Raw genomic sequence first — 19,117 nt, 5'->3', positions numbered from 1 at the left:
GGGTTCCTCTTGTCCTCACCTACCACCCCACCAGGGATAGGGTTCCTCTTGTCCTCACCCACCACCCCACCAGGGATAGGGTTCCTCTTGTCCTCACCCACCACCCCACCAGGGATAGGGTTCCTCTTGTCCTCACCCACCACCCCACCAGGGATAGGGTTCCTCTTGTCCTCACCTACCACCCCACCAGGGATAGGGTTCCTCTTGTCCTCACCCACCACCCCACCAGGGATAGGGTTCCTCTTGTCCTCACCCACCACCCCACCAGGGATAGGGTTCCTCTTGTCCTCACCCACCACCCCACCAGGGATAGGGTTCCTCTTGTCCTCACCCACCACCCCACCAGGGATAGGGTTCCTCTTGTCCTCACCCACCACCCCACCAGGGATAGGGTTCCTCTTGTCCTCACCCACCACCCCACCAGGGATAGGGTTCCTCTTGTCCTCACCTACCACCCCACCAGGGATAGGATTCCTCTTGTCCTCACCTACCACCCCACCAGGGATAGGGTTCCTCTTGTCCTCACCCACCACCCCACCAGGGATAGGGTTCCTCTTGTCCTCACCCACCACCCCACCAGGGATAGGGTTCCTCTTGTCCTCACCCACCACCCCACCAGGGATAGGGTTCCTCTTGTCCTCACCCACCACCCCACCAGGGATAGGGTTCCTCTTGTCCTCACCTACCACCCCACCAGGGATAGGGTTCCTCTTGTCCTCACCCACCACCCCACCAGGGATAGGGTTCCTCTTGTCCTCACCTACCACCCCACCAGGGATAGGGTTCCTCTTGTCCTCACCTACCACCCCACCAGGGATAGGATTCCTCTTGTCCTCACCTACCACCCCACCAGGGATAGGGTTCCTCTTGTCCTCACCTACCACCCCACCAGGGATAGGATTCCTCTTGTCCTCACCCACCACCCCACCAGGGATAGGGTTCCTCTTGTCCTCACCCACCACCCCACCAGGGATAGGGTTCCTCTTGTCCTCACCCACCACCCCACCAGGGATAGGGTTCCTCTTGTCCTCACCCACCACCCCACCAGGGATAGGGTTCCTCTTGTCCTCACCCACCACCCCACCAGGGATAGGGTTCCTCTTGTCCTCACCTACCACCCCACCAGGGATAGGATTCCTCTTGTCCTCACCTACCACCCCACCAGGGATAGGATTCCTCATCCTCACCCACCACCCCACCAGGGATAGGGTTCCTCTTGTCCTCACCCACCACCCCACCAGGGATAGGATTCCTCATCCTCATACACCACCCCACCAGGGATAGGGTTCCTCTTGTCCTCACCCACCACCCCACCAGGGATAGGGTTCCTCTTGTCCTCACCCACCACCCCACCAGGGATAGGATTCCTCATCCTCATACACCACCCCACCAGGGATAGGGTTCCTCTTGTCCTCACCCACCACCCCACCAGGGATAGGGTTCCTCTTGTCCTCACCCACCACCCCACCAGGGATAGGGTTCCTCTTGTCCTCACCCACCACCCCACCAGGGATAGGGTTCCTCTTGTCCTCACCCACCACCCCACCAGGGATAGGGTTCCTCTTGTCCTCACCCACCACCCCACCAGGGATAGGGTTCCTCTTGTCCTCACCTACCACCCCACCAGGGATAGGATTCCTCTTGTCCTCACCTATCACCCCACCAGGGATAGGGTTCCTCTTGTCCTCACCTACCACCCCACCAGCCTCTACATCCAGCACATAATTTTCCATAACTTCCACCACCTCCAATTACTAAGCACATCTTTCCCTCCACCCCCCAATCCACTTTCTGCTTTCCACAGGGATCGCTCCCTACGTGACTCCCTAGTCTATTCATCCCTCCCCACTGATTTCCCTCCTAGCACTTACCCTGCCCCTACGCCTTCTCCCTCACTACCATCCAGGGTCCCAAACAGTCCTTCCAGGTAAGGTGACACTTTACCTGTGAGTCTGTAGGGGTCAGCTATTGTATCTGTACTCCCGGTGTGGCCTCCTGTATATCGGAGATGCCTGACTCAGATTGGGAGACTGCTCCAACGAGCACCTAAGCTCCATCTGCAAGAAAAAGTGTGATCTCCCAGTGGCTACCTATTTTATTTCCACTTCCCATTCTCATTCTGGAAGGTCAGTCATGGCCTCCTCTACTGATGTGATGAGGCTACTCTCAGGTTGGAGGAGCAATACCTTGTATTCCTGTGGTGAACTACATATACCTGTCTGGACACGCCCCCGGCTGACTGCTCCTGTGGCCCCTCCCACTGACCGTGGCTCCTCCCACAGACCCCGGTATAAAGGCGATTGAGGCCTGAGCCCAGCCCTCAGTCTCCAGGATGTAGTATGGTGGTCAATTACTGCTTGTTCTTTCTTCCAGTCAATAAAAGCTGATATCTCGCCTCACGTCTCAGAGAGTTACTGATGGTGCATCAATTCCATCTGGGAATCCTCCAATCTAATGGCATGAACATTACCATTCTCCATTCCGATTTCCCTCTCACCTTATCTCCAGTCTATCACCTCACTCCCTCTGGTGCTCCTCTCCCTTTTCTTCTTTCCATGGCCTTCTGTCTCTATGAGGTTTCCCCTTCTCCAGCTCTATCCCTTTCTCCAATCAACTTCCCAGCTCTTTACTTCACCTACCACCTTGTGGTTCTTCCTCCCCTTGCCACTTTCTTACTCTGACCTCTCATCTCTTTCTTTTCTCCATTCTGCTGAAGAGTCTCAGCCCAAAGCGTCGACTGTATTCTTTTCTGTAGATGCTGCCTAGCCTGCTGAATTCCTCCAGCATTGTGTGTGTACAGCTTGGATTTCCAGCATCTGCATTTTTTCAAGCAGCACACACAAAATGCTGGTGGAACGCAGCAGGCCAGGCAGCATCTGTAGGAAGAAGTACAGTCGACGTTTTGGGCTGAGACTCTTTGTCAGGACTAATGGGAGAAAGAGATAGTAAGAGATTTGAGAGGGGGAGGGGGAGACCCGAAAAGACAGGAGGGGGAGGGGTGAAGCTAAGAGCTGGGAAGTTGAGAAACAAAAGGGATACAGAGCTGGAGAAGAGAGAGGATCATGGGACAGGAGGCCTAGAGAGAAAGAAAGGGGGAGGGGAGCACCAGGGGAAGATGGAGACCAGGAAAGGAGTGATTATGAGAGGGAAAGAGAGAGAAAAAAATAGGCATGGGGTAAGAAGGGGAGGAGGGGCATTAACAGAAGTTAGAGAAATCAATGTTCATGCCATCATGTTGGAGGCTACCCAGATGGAATATAAGGTGTTGTTCATCCAACCTGAATGTGGCTTCATCTCGACAGTAAAGGGGGCCATGGATTGACATATCGGAATGGGAATGGGAATGGGAATGGGACGTGGAATGTGTGTGGTCACTGGGAGATCCTGCTTCCTAGGGCAGACAGAGGGTAGGTGTTCAGCGAAACGGTCTCCCAGTCTGCGTCACGCATATCTGCTATCACCCCATTCTCCTGCCACCCCACTAGGTTCCTCTTGTCCTCACCTATCACCCCACCAGGGATAGGGTTCCTCTTGTCCTCACCTACCACCCCACCAGGGATAGGGTTCCTCTTGTCCTCACCTACCACCCCACCAGGGATAGGGTTCCTCTTGTCCTCACCCACCACCCCACCAGGGATAGGGTTCCTCTTGTCCTCACCTGCCACCCCACCAACCTCCGTGTCCAACATATAATTCTCCATAACTTCCACCACCTCCAATGAGATCCCACCACCAAGCACATCTTTCCCTCCCTCCCTCTTTCTGCTTTCCGCAGGGATAGCTCCCTACATGACTCCCTTGTCCATTTGTCCCCCTCATCCCTTCCCACTGATCTCCCTCCTGGCACATATTCTTGTAAGCGGAACAAGTGCTACACTTGCCCTTACACGTCCTCCCTCACCATCATTCAGGGCCCCAGAAAGTCCTTCCAGGTGAGGCGACACTTCACCTGTGAGTCGGCTGGTGTGGTATACTGTGTCCAGTGCTCCCGGTGTGGCCTTTTATACATTGGTGAGACCTGACGCAGACTGAGAGACCGTTTCACTGAACACCTACGCTCGGTCCGCCAGAGAAAGCAGGATCTCCCAGTGGCCACACATTTTAATTCCACGTCCCATTCCCATTCTGATATGTCTATCCATGGCCTCCTCTATTGTGAAAATGAATCCAAACTCAGGTTGGAGGAACAACACCTTATATACCGGCTGGGTAGCCTCCAACCTGGTGGCATCAACATTGACTTCTCTAACTTCCGTTAATGCCCCTCCTCCCCTTCTTACCCCATCCCTATTTTTTCTCTCTCTCTTTCCCTCTCACAATAACTCCTTGCCTTTTCTCCATCTTTCTCTAGTGCTCCCCTCACCCTTTCTTTCTTCCAAGGCCTTCTGTCTTATGATACTCCCCTTCTCCAGCATTGTATCCCTTTTGCTAATCAACTTCCCAGCGCTTAGCTTCATCCCCTCCTGCCTTCTGTCATTTTAGGTCTCCCCTCCCCCTCCCACTTTCAAATCTCTTGCTATCTCTTTTCTCCGTTAGTCCTGACGAAGGGTCTCAACCCGATACGTCGATTGTACTTCTCCCAATAGATGCTGCCTGGCCTGCTGCGTTCCACCAACATTTTGCGTGTGTTGCTTGAAATTCCAGCATCTGCAGATTTTCTCTTGTTTGTGATTAGAAATATGAAGATGCAGATTATAATTTTATTACTGAACAAAGCATGTGATGTCGGGTTTTCCAGACTGAAAGGTTAACCTTCACTGTTTAAACATTTGCAGATTCAGAGCTTGTGTGTTGTGTCTTGAACTCGGGTTTCTATGCTGCAGCCACTCCATTTAAACTAGCTCAGTGTGCATGAATTGTTTATATCGGAGAGGAAGCTTGAAATATTTTTAATTTATTCTTTCAGTGGTGTTTGAGAATTACTGGCCTGGAGGAACAATAATATATTTCCAAGCCTAGTTTGTGTGTGACTGAAGAAAACAAAGTGATGCTGTTCCTGTGCACCTGCTGCTCTTGTGCATCTAGAAGTTTGAGATTGTATTTATCCTGCTGGTTTAAAAATGGCAATGGAAAAGAGAACACTGGTCCGCAAGTTAAGATCCTAAATTGAGCACAAGGCAAACTTTGAAGGCATTGGGCAGAACCTTACAAAGGTGGAAATGTACTAGGTTAACTTTTCCTACAGATGTATTGATTGGATTCCTTTCATCTTGTCCTATTCTGTTTGCCTCATGTGGAGAAAAGACTGGTTTCCACATCCTGAACTGATTAGTGCATTAATTGTGTGTGCATGTGGGGGTAGTGGGGTGGTTATAAATTTCATTCAACTGCCATAGAGTCAGCGTTTGAGTTTAGCCCTGTCAACCAATTAAAATTAGCATCTAGTATTTCCTGTGAGAATCCTGATGTAGGTCATGGGATTCAAGTTTGCATTTTGGCTTCTTGCCTGGAATTGACAGGTGTTTTAGTCATCTATCTCTTGTTATTTCCTTGATGCACCTTGGCTGTGGAGCACCTAAGTAACATCTTTAAAATGCCATGGGTTCTTCTTTAACCTTCTCTCAATCTACTCGTCCATGGCTGAAGGCTCTTGACCACTAATCTCTAAAGTGTTGAGATCCTAGGAGTCCATGGATTGAGAGCCCACAGAAGCTTAGAATGACAGAAGGAGCAGATCACCTTGCAAAATACTCACTGGGCTATGCTGCCCAGAATGGTATAAGAATGGTATTGTAGCGGTGTGCTACACGCAGCTCTAAAATTATGACACGGAGTCGGTAACTGCAGTCGAAGGAAAAAACTTTATTTGAAATCTTCAGCCTCACTTTTAAGCCTCCCTCAACCTGCCCCCCATGGCGCAGAGGCTCCAAAGCTCTGTGCTCGCAAACCCCTGTAGGCTATCTAATTGTGAGTCGGTTCGGATGTGCCAGGAAATGGGTCGCCACATAACCCCCCACCAGAACCGGCGATACACCCCCCAATGTCCACAGTCTGGGCCAGAACCTGCTTGGGAGGTCGGCCTCTGCGCCGAGGTGCCGGAAACTCGGCCGGTTGCGCCAGGTCCACATGGACCGGTTTGAGGCGGTCCACCGTGAAAACCTCCTCTTTCCCCCCAACGTCCAGCACGAACGTGGACCCGTTGTTCCGGAGCACCATAAACGGCCCCTCGTATGGCAGCTGCAGCGGTGGCCGATGCCCGCCCCTTCGTACAAACACAAACTTACAGTTCTGTAGGTCTTTGGGTACGCAGGTCGGGTGCCGCCCGTGCTGTGAAGTGGGTATGGGGGCCAGGTTACCGAGCTTCTCGCGTAGTCTGCCCAGGACTGCTGCGGGATCTTCCTCTTGCCCCCTTGGGGCTGGTAGGAACTCCCCGGGGACGACCAGGGGCGCGCCGTATACCAACTCGGCCGACGAGGCGTGCAGGTCGTCCTTGGGCGCTGTGCGGATGCCGAGTAGGACCCAGGGAAGCTCGTCCGCTCCTCGCAGGCGGGCCATGAGCGCCGACTTCAGGTGATGGTGGAAACGCTCCACTAGCCCGTTCAACTGTGGGTGGTAGGCAGTTGTGTGGTGCAGCTGAGTCCCCAAAAGGCTGGCCATAGCTGACCACAGGCTGGAGGTGAACTGGGCGCCACCGTCGGAGGTAATGTGGGCTGGTACACCAAAGCGAGATATCCAGGTGGCGATCAGGGCTCGGGCGCAAGATTCGGAGGTGGTGTCGGTGAGCGGGACCGCCTCTGGCCATCTTGTCAACCGGTCCACAATAGTCAGGAGGTGCCACGCTCCACGTGACTCATGATATCCACATGAATGTGGTCGAAACGCCGGTGGGCGGGATGGAACTGCTGCGGTGGGGCGTTGGTGTGCCGCTGCACCTTGGCCGTCTGGCAGTGCATGCACGTTTTGGCCCATTCACTGACCTGTTTGCGGAGTCCGTGCCAAACGAACCTGCTGGAAACCATCCGGACAGTTGTCCGGATGGAGGAATGTGCCAAGTTATGAATGGAGTCGAAAACGTGGCGCCGCCAGGCTGTCGGGACGACAGGACGGGGCTGGCCGGTGGCGATGTCACAGAGTAGGGTCCTCTCACCTGGGCCCACGGGGAGGTCCTGGAGCTGCAAACCGGAGACTGCGGTTCTGTAACTCGGAATCTCCTCATCCGCCTGCTGCACCTCTGCCAGTGCCTCAAAGTCTACCCCTTGGGAAAGGGCATGAACGGTAGGGCGAGAGAGCGCATCCGTCACGACATTGTCCTTACCCGAGACGTGCCGGACATCCGTCGTGTATTCAGAGATGTAGGACAGGTGGCGTTGCTGGCGGGACGACCAGGGGTCGGATGCTTTCGTAAACGCAAAGGTAAGCGGTTTGTGGTCCGTGAACGCGGTGAAGGGCCGACCTTCTAGGAAGTACCTGAACTGCCGGATTACTGCCAGGTAGAGCGCCAACAGTTCCCGGTCGAAAGCACTGTACTTGAGCTCGGGTGGCCGCAGGTGTTTGCTGAAAAACGCCAGGGGTTGCCAGCGACCTGCGATGAGTTGCTCCAGCACCCCACCGACTGCCGTGTTTGATGCGTCCACTGTGAGGGCGGTAGGGGCGTCCATTCTGGGATGTACTAGCATTGCGGCGTTCACCAAAGCTTCCTTCATTTGAACGAAAGCGGCGGCGGACTCCTCGTCCCAGGTAATGTCCTTGCTCGGACCCGACATCAGGGCGAACAGGGGGCGCATGATCCGGGCAGCTGAAGGGAGGAAGCGGCGGTAGAAATTGACCATACCTACGAATTCCTGAAGGCCTTTGATCGTGGTGGGTCGGGGGAAGTGGCGGACCACATCTACCTTAGCGGGCAGAGGGGTTGCCCCGTCTTTAGTAATCCTGTGGCCCAGGAAGTCAATGGTATCGAGTCCGAACTGGCATTTGGCGGGGTTGATTGTAAGACCGTACTCACTCAGTCGGGCGCAGAGTTGACGGAGGTGGGACAGATGCTCCTGATGACTGCTGCTGGCTATGAGGATGTCGTCCAAATAGATGAACGCGAAGTCCAGGTCCCGTCCCACCGCGTCCATTAACCGCTGGAACATCAGTGCGGCATTCTTCAGGCCGAACGGCATGCGGAGGAACTCGAAAAGGCCAAACTGGGTGATGAGAGCCATTTTGGGGACGTCGTCAGGATGCATCGGGATTTGATGGTACCTCGGACGAGGTCTACCTTGGAGAAGATCCGTGCGCCGTGCAGGTTTGCTGCAAAGTCCTGAATGTGCGGCACAGGGTATCGGTCCGGTGTGGTAGCCTCGTTCAGCCTGCGGTAGTCGCCGCACGGTCTCCAGCCCCCCGTCGCTTTGGGCACCATGTGCAGGGGGGAGGCCCATGGGCTGTCGGACCGCCGGACGATCCCCAATTCCTCCATCCTCTGGAACTCCTCCTTCGCCAGTCGGAGCTTGTCCGGGGGAAGCCGCCGAGCGCAGGCGTGGAGGGGTGGTCCCTGGGTCGGGATGTGGTGCTGTACGCCGTGCCTGGGCATGGCCGCTGTGAACTGCGGTGCCAGAGCCGATGGGAAATCCGCCAGGACCCTAGTGAAGTCGTTGTCGGACAGCGTGATGGAGCCGAGGTGAGGGGCTGGCAACTGGGCTGCACCCAGGGAGAACGTCTGAAAGGTCTCGGCGTGTACCAGTCTCTTCCTGGGCAGGTCGACCAGTAGGCTGTGAGCCCGCAAAAAATCCGCACCCAGAAGCGGTTGGGCTACGGCGGCCAGTGTGAAGTCCCACGTGAACTGGCTGGAGCCGAACTGTAGCTGCACCTGACGGGTGCCATAGGTCCTTACTGTGCTGCCGTTCACGGCCCTCAGGGGGGGCCCCGGTGCCCTGCTGCGGGTGTCATAACTCGTCGGAGGTAAAACGCTGATCTCAGCCCCAGTATCGACCAAAAACCGGCGTCCCGACCTTCTATCCCACACATACAGGAGGCTATCCCGATGGCCAGCCGCCGTAGCCATCAGCGGCGGCTGGCCCTGGCGTTTCCCGGGAACTTGCAGGGCGGGCGACAACGGCGGGCTTCTGCGCCCCACCGCTGGTGGTAGAAGCACCAGTGTTCCTTGGGCCGGGGGTTGGCGGGCTCTGCGGCTGGGCCTGGACTGGTTTGCTGCTGGGAGCGTGGCTGGGAGATCCGTGCGATGGACGCCCAGCTCACCTTTTTGGCGTTCCACAGCAAGTCCGCCCGGGCTGCCACCTACCGGGGGGTCACTGAAATCCGCGTCGGACAGCAGCAGGCGTATGTCCTCGGGCAGCTGCTCCAGGAATGCCTGCTCAAACATGAGGCAGAGTGTGTGTCCGTTGGCCAGAAACAACATCTCATTCATTAAAGCCGAAGGAGGTCTCTTGCCCAAGCCATCCAGGTGCAGTAAATGGGCAGCCCGCTCGCGCCGTGAGAGTCCGAAAGTCCTGAAGAGCAGGTCTTTGAATTCCGTGTACTTGCCGTCTGCCGGGGGCGACTGTACGAACTCCATGACCTGGGCCGCTGTGTCCTGGTCGAGGGAGCTCACCACGTAGTAGTAGCGGGTGTCGTCTGAGGTGATCTGGCGAACGTGGAATTGGGCTTCGGCTTGCTGGAACCATAGGTTCGGGCGCTGTGTCCAGAAACCCCGCAGTTTCAACGAAACCGCATGAACAGAGGCGGCGTCGGTCATTTCTGGTCCAAAAATCGTTTGGACTGTCGGGGTCACCAATTGTAGCGGTGTGCTACACGCAGCGCTAAAATTACGACACGGAGTCGGTAACTGCAGTCGAAGGAAAAAACTTTATTCGAAATCTTCAGCCTCACTTTTAAGCCTCCCTCAACCTGCCCCCCATGGCGCAGAGGCTCCAAAGCTCTGTGCTCGCAAACCCCCGTAGGCTATCTAATTGTGAGTCGGTCCGGATGTGCCAGGAAATGGGTCGCCACAGTATCAAGTTATTTTTGATTCTGATGGTCTTTGTAGAAGAATAGCTTGTAAATTTGAGCGTTTCTTCAGATTTTGGACAAAGAATTTTGCAGCTTCTGACTCTAATCCTTGCTTTTTTGGCAGTCTTGTGAACAATTATACAGTACATATTTCTTCAAATTTAAATTATGTGGAAAGGTCTTCATCACTGGGTGCTGGGTGCTGGGTCCTGAACTGATGTCTGAGCTTTGATGTTCCCTGTGATTTCTTACCCCACCTTTCATCAACTCATTTGATCACTTGCACATTGATTATGACCTTGGACCTTATCCTATTTTCTTGACTCTTCCCATTCATCTTTAGCATATGTTTTCTAATAAATTGTGCACAAGCAGGCTAACTTATTTCATGAAAACCCACATTCAGTGAGTCAGAAAAACAGCTTCTTCCCATCTGTCATCATATTTTTGAATGATCCATGAACACAACCTCATTATTCTATATATTTGAACTGTTTATTTATTTTGAAATTCATAGTGATTTTGTCTTTGCACCATGCTATTGCTGCAAAACAACAAATTTTGCATGTGTATGTTAGTGATAGTAAATGTGATTCTGAAAGGGCATTCAGAGTTTGGATGTAAAGCAGCTCCATCTAGTGTTGGTACAACTGAAAGAAAGCATAATAGCCCGCTTCAGACAGTTTTAAGTCATTTCATGGAATCAACAATGATTTCCTTCCAGTGCAGTCATTGTGGCATTTGAGGTAACTGATGATATTGTATAAACTGCAGATAAGCCCACTGCCAGGCAGGAGGCATTTTGTGGGGCAGGTGGATGGAAGTTTGTGAAATAGAGCTTGCTGTTACCATCAGGTAGGAGGTACAGGAGCCTGAAGGCACACACTCAGTGATTCAGGAACAGCTTCTTCCCCTCTGCCATCCGATTCCTAAATGGACATTGAACCCTTGGACACTACCTCACTTTTTATCTATAGTATTACTGTTTTTTGCACAATTTTGAATCTATTCGATATACCTATACTGTATAAAGGGTCAGTAATTCTGAGGAGTCACTGGGGATGTTGCATGTTTTCTATGAACAATGGAGAATATCCTTGAATCCTTTTTGCTCTGCCTGTACAGTAATCACATCCTTAGACAGAGGCTGGAATAAAATCTGATTCAAGAAGAGTTTTGTGGCTTGTCAGAAAACTGAGTGAGACTGGACCTCAGTGTTTGAGATTTTAGTTTAGCCTGGGAGAAGAGTCAGTTTGCTTGTTCTTCCATGAAATTTGGAAGACTTTGTGGCATTTGTCGAGGACCTTGTGGACCTGTGGACCTTTGTCTACGTGGGCTAGGATTTCATCATCCTACCCCTATCTAAGCCTTGAGCTCCTATTTAACCTTTGTTGGATGGTGTCCTCATTTTCATAGTCCCATCACTTTCTCTGGAACAATCCTTAGCCTGGATATCAGCATCTTGATTTGATTAAAGCAGGATGGTATAATTCCTCACTATTTATCCTGCCCCCCCTCACCCATTTCTCATTTTTAAATTGTTGCTTGCCTCTACACCAGGAAATCTTTATTTGATTAATATCAGTTGGTGTGCTTACCACACAGTTATATTCTGCATGAAGAATCATAGCCTGAAAACTAGCCAAGATGTGAATATAGTGCAATACATAAATCAGGAGATAGTGGGTAGCAATTACTCTGAGGAATAACTTGCTTTTTAAAATGATTTACACATTGGACTCCTTTGGCAAAGTGTCTTGGACATGGTATTTTTCCCCAAAAAATCTGAAGTCATGAGTTTCATTGCTGGCAAAATGTTGGAATAATTTAGCATTTCCCAACTTTTTTTATGGCATGAACCTCACCATTAACTGAGGACCCTTGGTTGGAAGCCTCAGGAATAATTAGGAATGCACCAGATTAAAAAAATCACCAAATTAACAAATTAAGGTGTAATAAATTAACTAAATTAACAAATCAGATTCAGATTCAGATTCAGCTTATTGTCATTTATAAATCACAAATACAATGCCGTTAAAAAATGAGACAACGTTCGCTGGAATGATATCACGGAAAAGCACAAAACAGACCACACAATAAAAACCACATAACGTTTGGCAATCCCCAATCCAGAGTCTGGAGAGGCTGCTGCGTATCGATATCGCACTACCGTCTTAGCATGTTCCCCGGAAAGGAACTACAAACCTATCAGACAAACCTAAACCTACAAGACCTACACAAAACCACATAGTTACATATAGTTATGGTTAACATATAGTTTCTACAGTGCAGACAATACCGTAATTGATAAAAAACTAACTGACAAAGACCACATAATTATAACACATAGTTTCAACGGTGCAAAGCAATACCGTAATCTGATACAGAGCAGTCCATGGCACAGTTTAAAAGAAAGTCTCAAAGTCCTGTTACGTATCCCGTAACTGGATAACTTACCAGCAAAGATAGAGAGGTCTGTTGAAGTCTGATGTCACTATTTTCAAACGTTTTTATTTATAAAGGGGCACAAAAGTAAGGTTAATGCAAACATTCAGATAATGCACATCACCAATACGCAATCTAAAGCCCGGATATAGTCATAATCATCACTAGTCTCGGCTGTTGTCTAGGGGATAATATTTTTCTGTCCACTGGAAATCTAAAGAGTCATTCAAAAGTCTTTCGAGGAATTGCTGGGTGTCACGTGTCTTAGAGGAATCGGTGAGAATGAAAAGAAGACTTGCCCGTATCTTTTTGACCACTCCGTTAAAATCAGGGGTGCGTTGGTTTCCCCGTTGTTAGTTCGAAGTCCTTCTCGGTAGTATCAGCCACCCGCTCCCCAGGCAAAGGAGTCAGGAGCACATGTGGCGTTGAGTGGCTTCCAGCTCTCCCGGGAGCGTTGAGCGAGCAAGTTCCTCTGGTGCATCGCTAGGGTACTGCCTCCTGCAGTCCGCTTTTATCTTTACTTGCAGAGTTGTAGCTGTCCATCAAAGTCGGGGGATGCAATCTCCACCCCCACATGGCCCGAGGGTGTTCAGGTTCATGGTAGTTGTCACGTAGCCGGGACTTGCACGTGACACAGGTGCCTCTAAGAACAAATGGTCAAAACCGTAGCATTGTCTCTCACTTCCGAGTCCCGAATTAATAGCGATCTTGCGATTCTCCGGAAGGAGGGGGCTGCTCCCGCTCCTTCGGCCCCTCAGAGCTGTGGTACCTTCATAACAGTCCCGACAGCCCATCATCTCATGCAGATGGTAGGAGGAAGAAAAACTCTTCCTGCCACGAACCTCCAGTGCCGCAGCTTGCTGATGCAGCACTCTGGGAGCCCTGACCACAGCCAACTCCGAGTCCGTCCGAAAACTTCGAGCCTCTGACTAGCCCTCCGACACCAAGCACCGAGCATACTCTCTGCTAAGCACTTTGACCCCAGCCCCGGCCGCCAAGCAACAGGCAAAGCTTAGGATTCGGGGCCTTCCTCCCGGAGATTTTTCCAATCGCACAGTAGCAACAGCAGCGAAACAGGCATTTCAAATGTTCCTCCATGCTTCACACATCCGTTTCCATCAAATCAGGATTGTACACGGCATCCTACATGACAGATTACAGACATTCATTCCAAAGTGGCCACTGCGCGCTGCATTGTGCCGCCATCTTGAAATCTTGAAATAAAGATGTAATAACTGATAGATATCTCCAAATACCCTCTTCTGGCCATAAACATTCTTTAACATTAATATTTCATTCCTTTGGTAGATAATTGGTGTTGGAACTTTCACTTTATCTGTCTCCACCTTCTTTGCATCCCAAATTTCCAAATATATATTTAACTTTCTGCAGCCAATTTAAAATGTTTCCTGAGTTTTGTCTGATCTCAATCAAGAAGTTCTAATGCTTCCTTGCACCCAATGATGCAGTCCTGTCATTCATGGTTCTGGAGAACTACCTTAAATTGCCATTTACTGTACTGTGTTAAATGGTTGAGGAAACATTACTGGCTTTTCTACAGTGGCCTGCAACTAAACTGTTCATTTGGCCATAGTGATGTAATCTGCATCTAGCATGATGTTGTCATGTTTTTTGAAGTAACCTGTTGATCTGGCTGCCAGATCTGATATGTAGCCTGTTCTGGCAGATCTGCTGAACTTGTTGATAATTGAAGTATGGCTGTCATCTCTAAGTGCCACTCCATTTTGTTCCTGCGGCAGTACTCTTGAGTCTGTCTTAACAGGATCTTTCTCCATTATTGCTGTGTCCAGCAACATGATCACTTAAATTGGTTCTAGATGACTAGAGTTTAGAAAGTGGGGTTGAGGGGCAATCATATTTTAAATCATAATGACTTTGGAGGATGCTGATTAATGAGGCAGAAGTTAAGAATCATGGAATTAAATCTGTAATTAATATATTATATTAATAAAAGTTTAACTTATTCTTTTATTAAATTTGTGCTTCCTGTTAATAGCATTTTTAGAGTTGCCTTCCATTTTGTTTGTCACATTGTTTGTCAGATCAACTGGCCTAAAATTGCATACATTTTAATAACTTTAACAGATCTTATTCTTTTGAAGTTGATGTGCAAACAATCCTGCTATATTGCCCTATGTTTACTTTGTACAATCATGTAAGAATTTTTATACATCTGTGTTTGACTTCCAGTGACAGCTGCTGAGTAAACAGTAGTTTTGTTTAATTTCTAAAAGCAAACAACACCAAAGCCACATTTTAGTCTGTTCTTTCTGGAACATATACTGTTAACAAACCTTGTTGGAAATATTTGCTTGCATAATGCTCAGATTTTAGAACAAAATATGCAACATGTAAGCATGGTGCTGGATACCATATGGTTAATTGCCCTGAGTGGTTTTCTGGTGAATACAATTCAATAAGTGTGCATCTCCAACATGCGCTTTGAACCCTTCCCTGGGATTAGAATATAATGCACAGATATGAACGAAAGCTGCATTTTGGAACATGCTATTACAGGGGAGAAATGTGAAAGAACCATTCTGATGACAGGATATTAACAATATGTAGATCAGATAATAATTTTCTGTTAGTGTGCTGACATAGGATTGGAGCAGCATCCTTGGAAGCTCCAGTTCCAGATTTCTTTTAAGTAGTTTGCCAATGGGAAAAATAGCAGGAAACTGGGGAAGAATTTTCCATCATTAATTGATAGCTTCATTCTCTGCAGGCATAGGCCATTTCAACCATGTGAACTGAAATACTCAACCAGAGCAAAGAATTGATGGTCACTATTTTAGTGGAAAAACTAAAGTATTTCTAATTGGTAATTTCATGCATTTAGTTAGAGGGTCCTTCTGTTAGGTTATCTCGCCATTGATTATGAAAACCAAGAGCTTTACACAATATGCTGCTACAATGAACCTAGACAATTGAATCTATAATATTGATGAATCCATTTAAACTTGTACTGATAAAGTTGGATTTATGAAGTTGTGGTAATGATTAAATGGGAACCATATTATGCCATTACTACCTTTTAAACCAAAGAACCAATATAGGGTATCTAAATAACTTCATGACACTGGATAGGTAAAGTGTATGATGCAACAAAAATTCACCAAAACACTTCTATTTAGAAATGTATCTTACTTTCCTTTCTGAAGTGATGACCAATAAGAGTACATCATAAAGTATTGTCTATAAGGAGAAGCACGGTCGACATTTCGGGCTGAGACCTTGACGTCCTGACGAAGGGTCTCGGCCTGAAACGTTGACAGAGCTTCTCCTTATAGATGCGGCCTGGCCTGCTGTGTTCCACTAGCAGTTTGTGTGTGTTGTTTGAATTTCCAGCATCTGCAGATTTCCTTGTGTTTGCTCATAAAGTATTGTATTAAGTTGCTATGATTTTTGCTTTGCTAAATTTATACATTCTGTTTTGAGTGCTTGATCTCAATTATATGCTCAATTATATGCTTCTATATATCATCACATCTTTGACAAAGCCTCAGAGAAGGCATAGATGGGTGTATTGGTGGCATCCTGTACTGAAACAATGCCATAGTTCTGTGATGGACTCAAAAAAGATGAAATATTAAACTGATAATGCATGACTTGCTAAGTTTTGACCTTCACTTGGAGGTCAGTCCATTTATTTGCTTCAAGAGCATTCCTTTCTTGCATTCATAATCACTGCATGCTCTACATGCTGGGAAGGCTGAGAGTTTTAAATGTAATGAAACTTGCAACGTGGTTGAATGCTTTGTCCAGCTGAATTTAAATGAAATTATCTAACTAATTTGCATTCTCTTTTACACAAATTGTTAAGAGGCACTTTTAGCTCCAAGTAACTTGGATATATATTACTATTCCTTCATTATTATCAATGGGCCAGTGTCCTGATTTTATCCCCCTCTAGGGCAGGAGCACTACTTGCGGGAGCTTATAACTTTACAAAATGAAAGCTCACCTCAATCCAAGGATAATTAAAAGTTGTTTCACTGGCAGCACTACTCCCATTTTGAATAGAAATGACAATCACTCTGATTTCAATTTTGGTTGCTGCTCCTCTTCCACAGCAAATATATTCACATCTGTTATGCAGGGTCCAGTTTTGAGAGCTTTTCTTGGGTCACAAGTGTCTGGATAAGGCTCACATTGGTCACGGACCTGAGAGAGGAAAAATTACTGCAGAAATTTGTTTGCTGGTTGAAAGGAAACCTTATTATTTGTAATATACAAGTTACTTAAAAGGTTTGATTTCATTTTTCTAATGAAGAGCCATTCTTTGTTAGGTTATGGATGGGGGGTGATGAACAAATGACATTTTTTTACATTGAAGAGTCTGTATACATACAAACCATGTTGAATGGAAGCACCTTTTATATGTGGCTTTAGCCTTAAGATGAATATATGTATAGAAATAATGCATTTGTTTGCACAATACCTTACCTCATTAACTTTTCTGAAATTTAATACAATCAAGGAAGCTGGGTACCAGAGGGTTTTGTATACACATGGACAAATGAATCACCTAATGATACAATTTGAGTGCAACATCTTTTTCTGGTGGTTTCATGGAGAAAGGTGGTTGTACCATGATTGGCACCTTGTGGAATGGAAGTAAAATTGACACTCTGCATGACATTTCAGCCCTATTTGGTCTCCAAATCCTAGAAGAAAATATTCACAATTTAATTTTCATATCCCTGAGATATTCTAAAGTCATTTGAGACTGAACTACTGAGCTGAACAGACTACGATACTGGGAACCCAGCAGTGCATGTGCACACCAAAGTAGAAGGTGATGGTGTGGAAAGACAGCTATTTAGGAAACTTGCCAGGGTAGTTTTGTTTTGAAGGTGTACAGAATCCTGGAAAAATAGTCATGGTATGTATTTTTATTTAGTCCTGTCTCTTAACTTAATTTAGAATGTGGATTAAATACTTGAGCCAATTCAAGAGTTTTATTTTCTATTTTTGCCCTGAAAAAGATGTGACCTTTGTCCAAATTTGCTTGTCAATTTGTTCAATGTTGCATTGCACTGTAAACCTGTAGGTTGATTGAATTGATCTGGTTTAGGCAAAAATTTAAGCTGTTTCTTCTTATTTGTTCTCGTGTGCTTAAAGTTTAAAAGGAAATCAGAATTGTTAGTGTTCAGAAATAAAATGGTGCGTCTACCTCACGATAATATTTTGTGCAAACTTGATTGGACCATATGATACACAAACTCTGCTAAAGATACATGTGAAGAGCATTGTTTCAAACCCAGTTGAATAGCGCAGATAAAAATTATTGAATAATTTGTACGACAAGAATTCTACAGTGGCAGACTCTGCTGATATATTAGAACTGTTTTCTTGTTATTCCATCTGTCTGCTCAGTTAAATGAACAGGGTGAGCCCTCCACTAAGGAATTTCTCAAGCATGAATGTGCCATTCTCTTTTAACAGGGTGAAGACAATGAGCCCACAGTATCCCACTATATGAGAAATGGATCTTTCTGAAGCTGCTGCCCCTTCAAAATACAAAGCATGTTTTGTGTTGCCTTCTATAATTAATGCAGTCTTGAAAAGCAGCTGTGGCAGTTGGCTTGTTCTCATAGTCCTGTTAAATATTTGCAAAAAAAAGCTGATGCGCAAGAACAAGGGCCCATTTTTGGTGCCCCGAGCTTCATATAATTGTTTTTGTAGACTGGTTATGCATTTGGCTTTTGTAAATAGTTGTTTGTAAATGTGCAAAAATTCTGTAATGTATTTAATATCATTTAATGGTGATATACTTTTCTGAAGTTCCTTATGAGCTTGACATGTGAGATACTTGTTAGGTCTTTGCTGTTTGCAAGTGTACAACTTTGCAATATAGTAGCACTAACAGATAAGTTGTTCTTGGACATACCAATGTGATTTAAGAGTTATTTGCATGAATGAATAAAACTGCACTGAATGCAAGAAAAGATCAAACATTTCAGTACCCATCTGATTTTATTCTGTTTAGTCTGTTTAATCGTGAGCAGGTTATTTTAACATATTCGAGCAACCTGTTATCTAATGTTTACTATGAATTGTACCTGGAGGGAAGAGCTATAATCTGTTTGCCATGTATGTGATTTTAATTCTGGTTCCAGAAAGTCGTATCACTTTGAACAAAGTGATTTGAAACATCTGCTCATTGAGCCATAATGCTCCTGAATATTCCCCTAATTCAGAAATTCCGAAATTGTCCTGCTTTACCGTGTGTTGGGTGGGGAGAGTTGATTTAACACCTTGAATTTAAAGGCATGTCTTTTGAAGAGCATGTTGTTGAACTGTATTAGTGCAGTAAAATTTTTCGTGATTTCAGTGTAGTATAATTTAAATTGTATCTTTGAAATGGCAGAGGGATTTCCAGATTATTTAAATGCTTGTCCTCAGCTGCATATACATAAATAGCCCTTAAGTATACTCTTTGTACTACGGATAACCCTTTAATTTAACTTCTCTTGAACCTGGCAGGAGATATAAATAAGAAGAAAAGTAAAGAAAAGCATTTAACAAAATTAAAACCAAATCACAAACTGTTGGTGACAATTATTCAAGAATAATGACAAAAGCAAATGTAGGAGCTGTTGCATTGATTTAATTGTTTGCATTGTTGTCAATCAAATATATTTCTTACATTTATTTATTAACCCACTTATTCTCATTGGGTTGTGTCTGGTGAATTGCTTTAAAACCATACCAA

At 47.0% G+C, this 19,117-nt stretch overlaps 1 protein-coding gene across 1 annotated transcript in view; it reads left to right on the top strand.

Annotated features, from left to right (window-relative positions):
* ca8 (carbonic anhydrase VIII) overlaps positions 1–18,330 on the top strand; it is a 79,011-nt gene extending 60,681 nt beyond the window's left edge. Inside the window, exon 10 of the mRNA XM_059951969.1 lies at positions 17,848–18,330. The gene's annotated coding sequence lies outside the window, so the exon portion shown is untranslated. The remainder of the gene's footprint in view (positions 1–17,847) is intronic.
* Positions 18,331–19,117: the final 787 nt, after the last annotated feature.

Source organism: Hypanus sabinus, chromosome 1, assembly GCF_030144855.1.
Source record: "Hypanus sabinus isolate sHypSab1 chromosome 1, sHypSab1.hap1, whole genome shotgun sequence".
NCBI classification, from domain to species: domain Eukaryota; kingdom Metazoa; phylum Chordata; class Chondrichthyes; order Myliobatiformes; family Dasyatidae; genus Hypanus; species Hypanus sabinus.
This window is presented reverse-complemented; position numbering and strand designations above follow the sequence as displayed.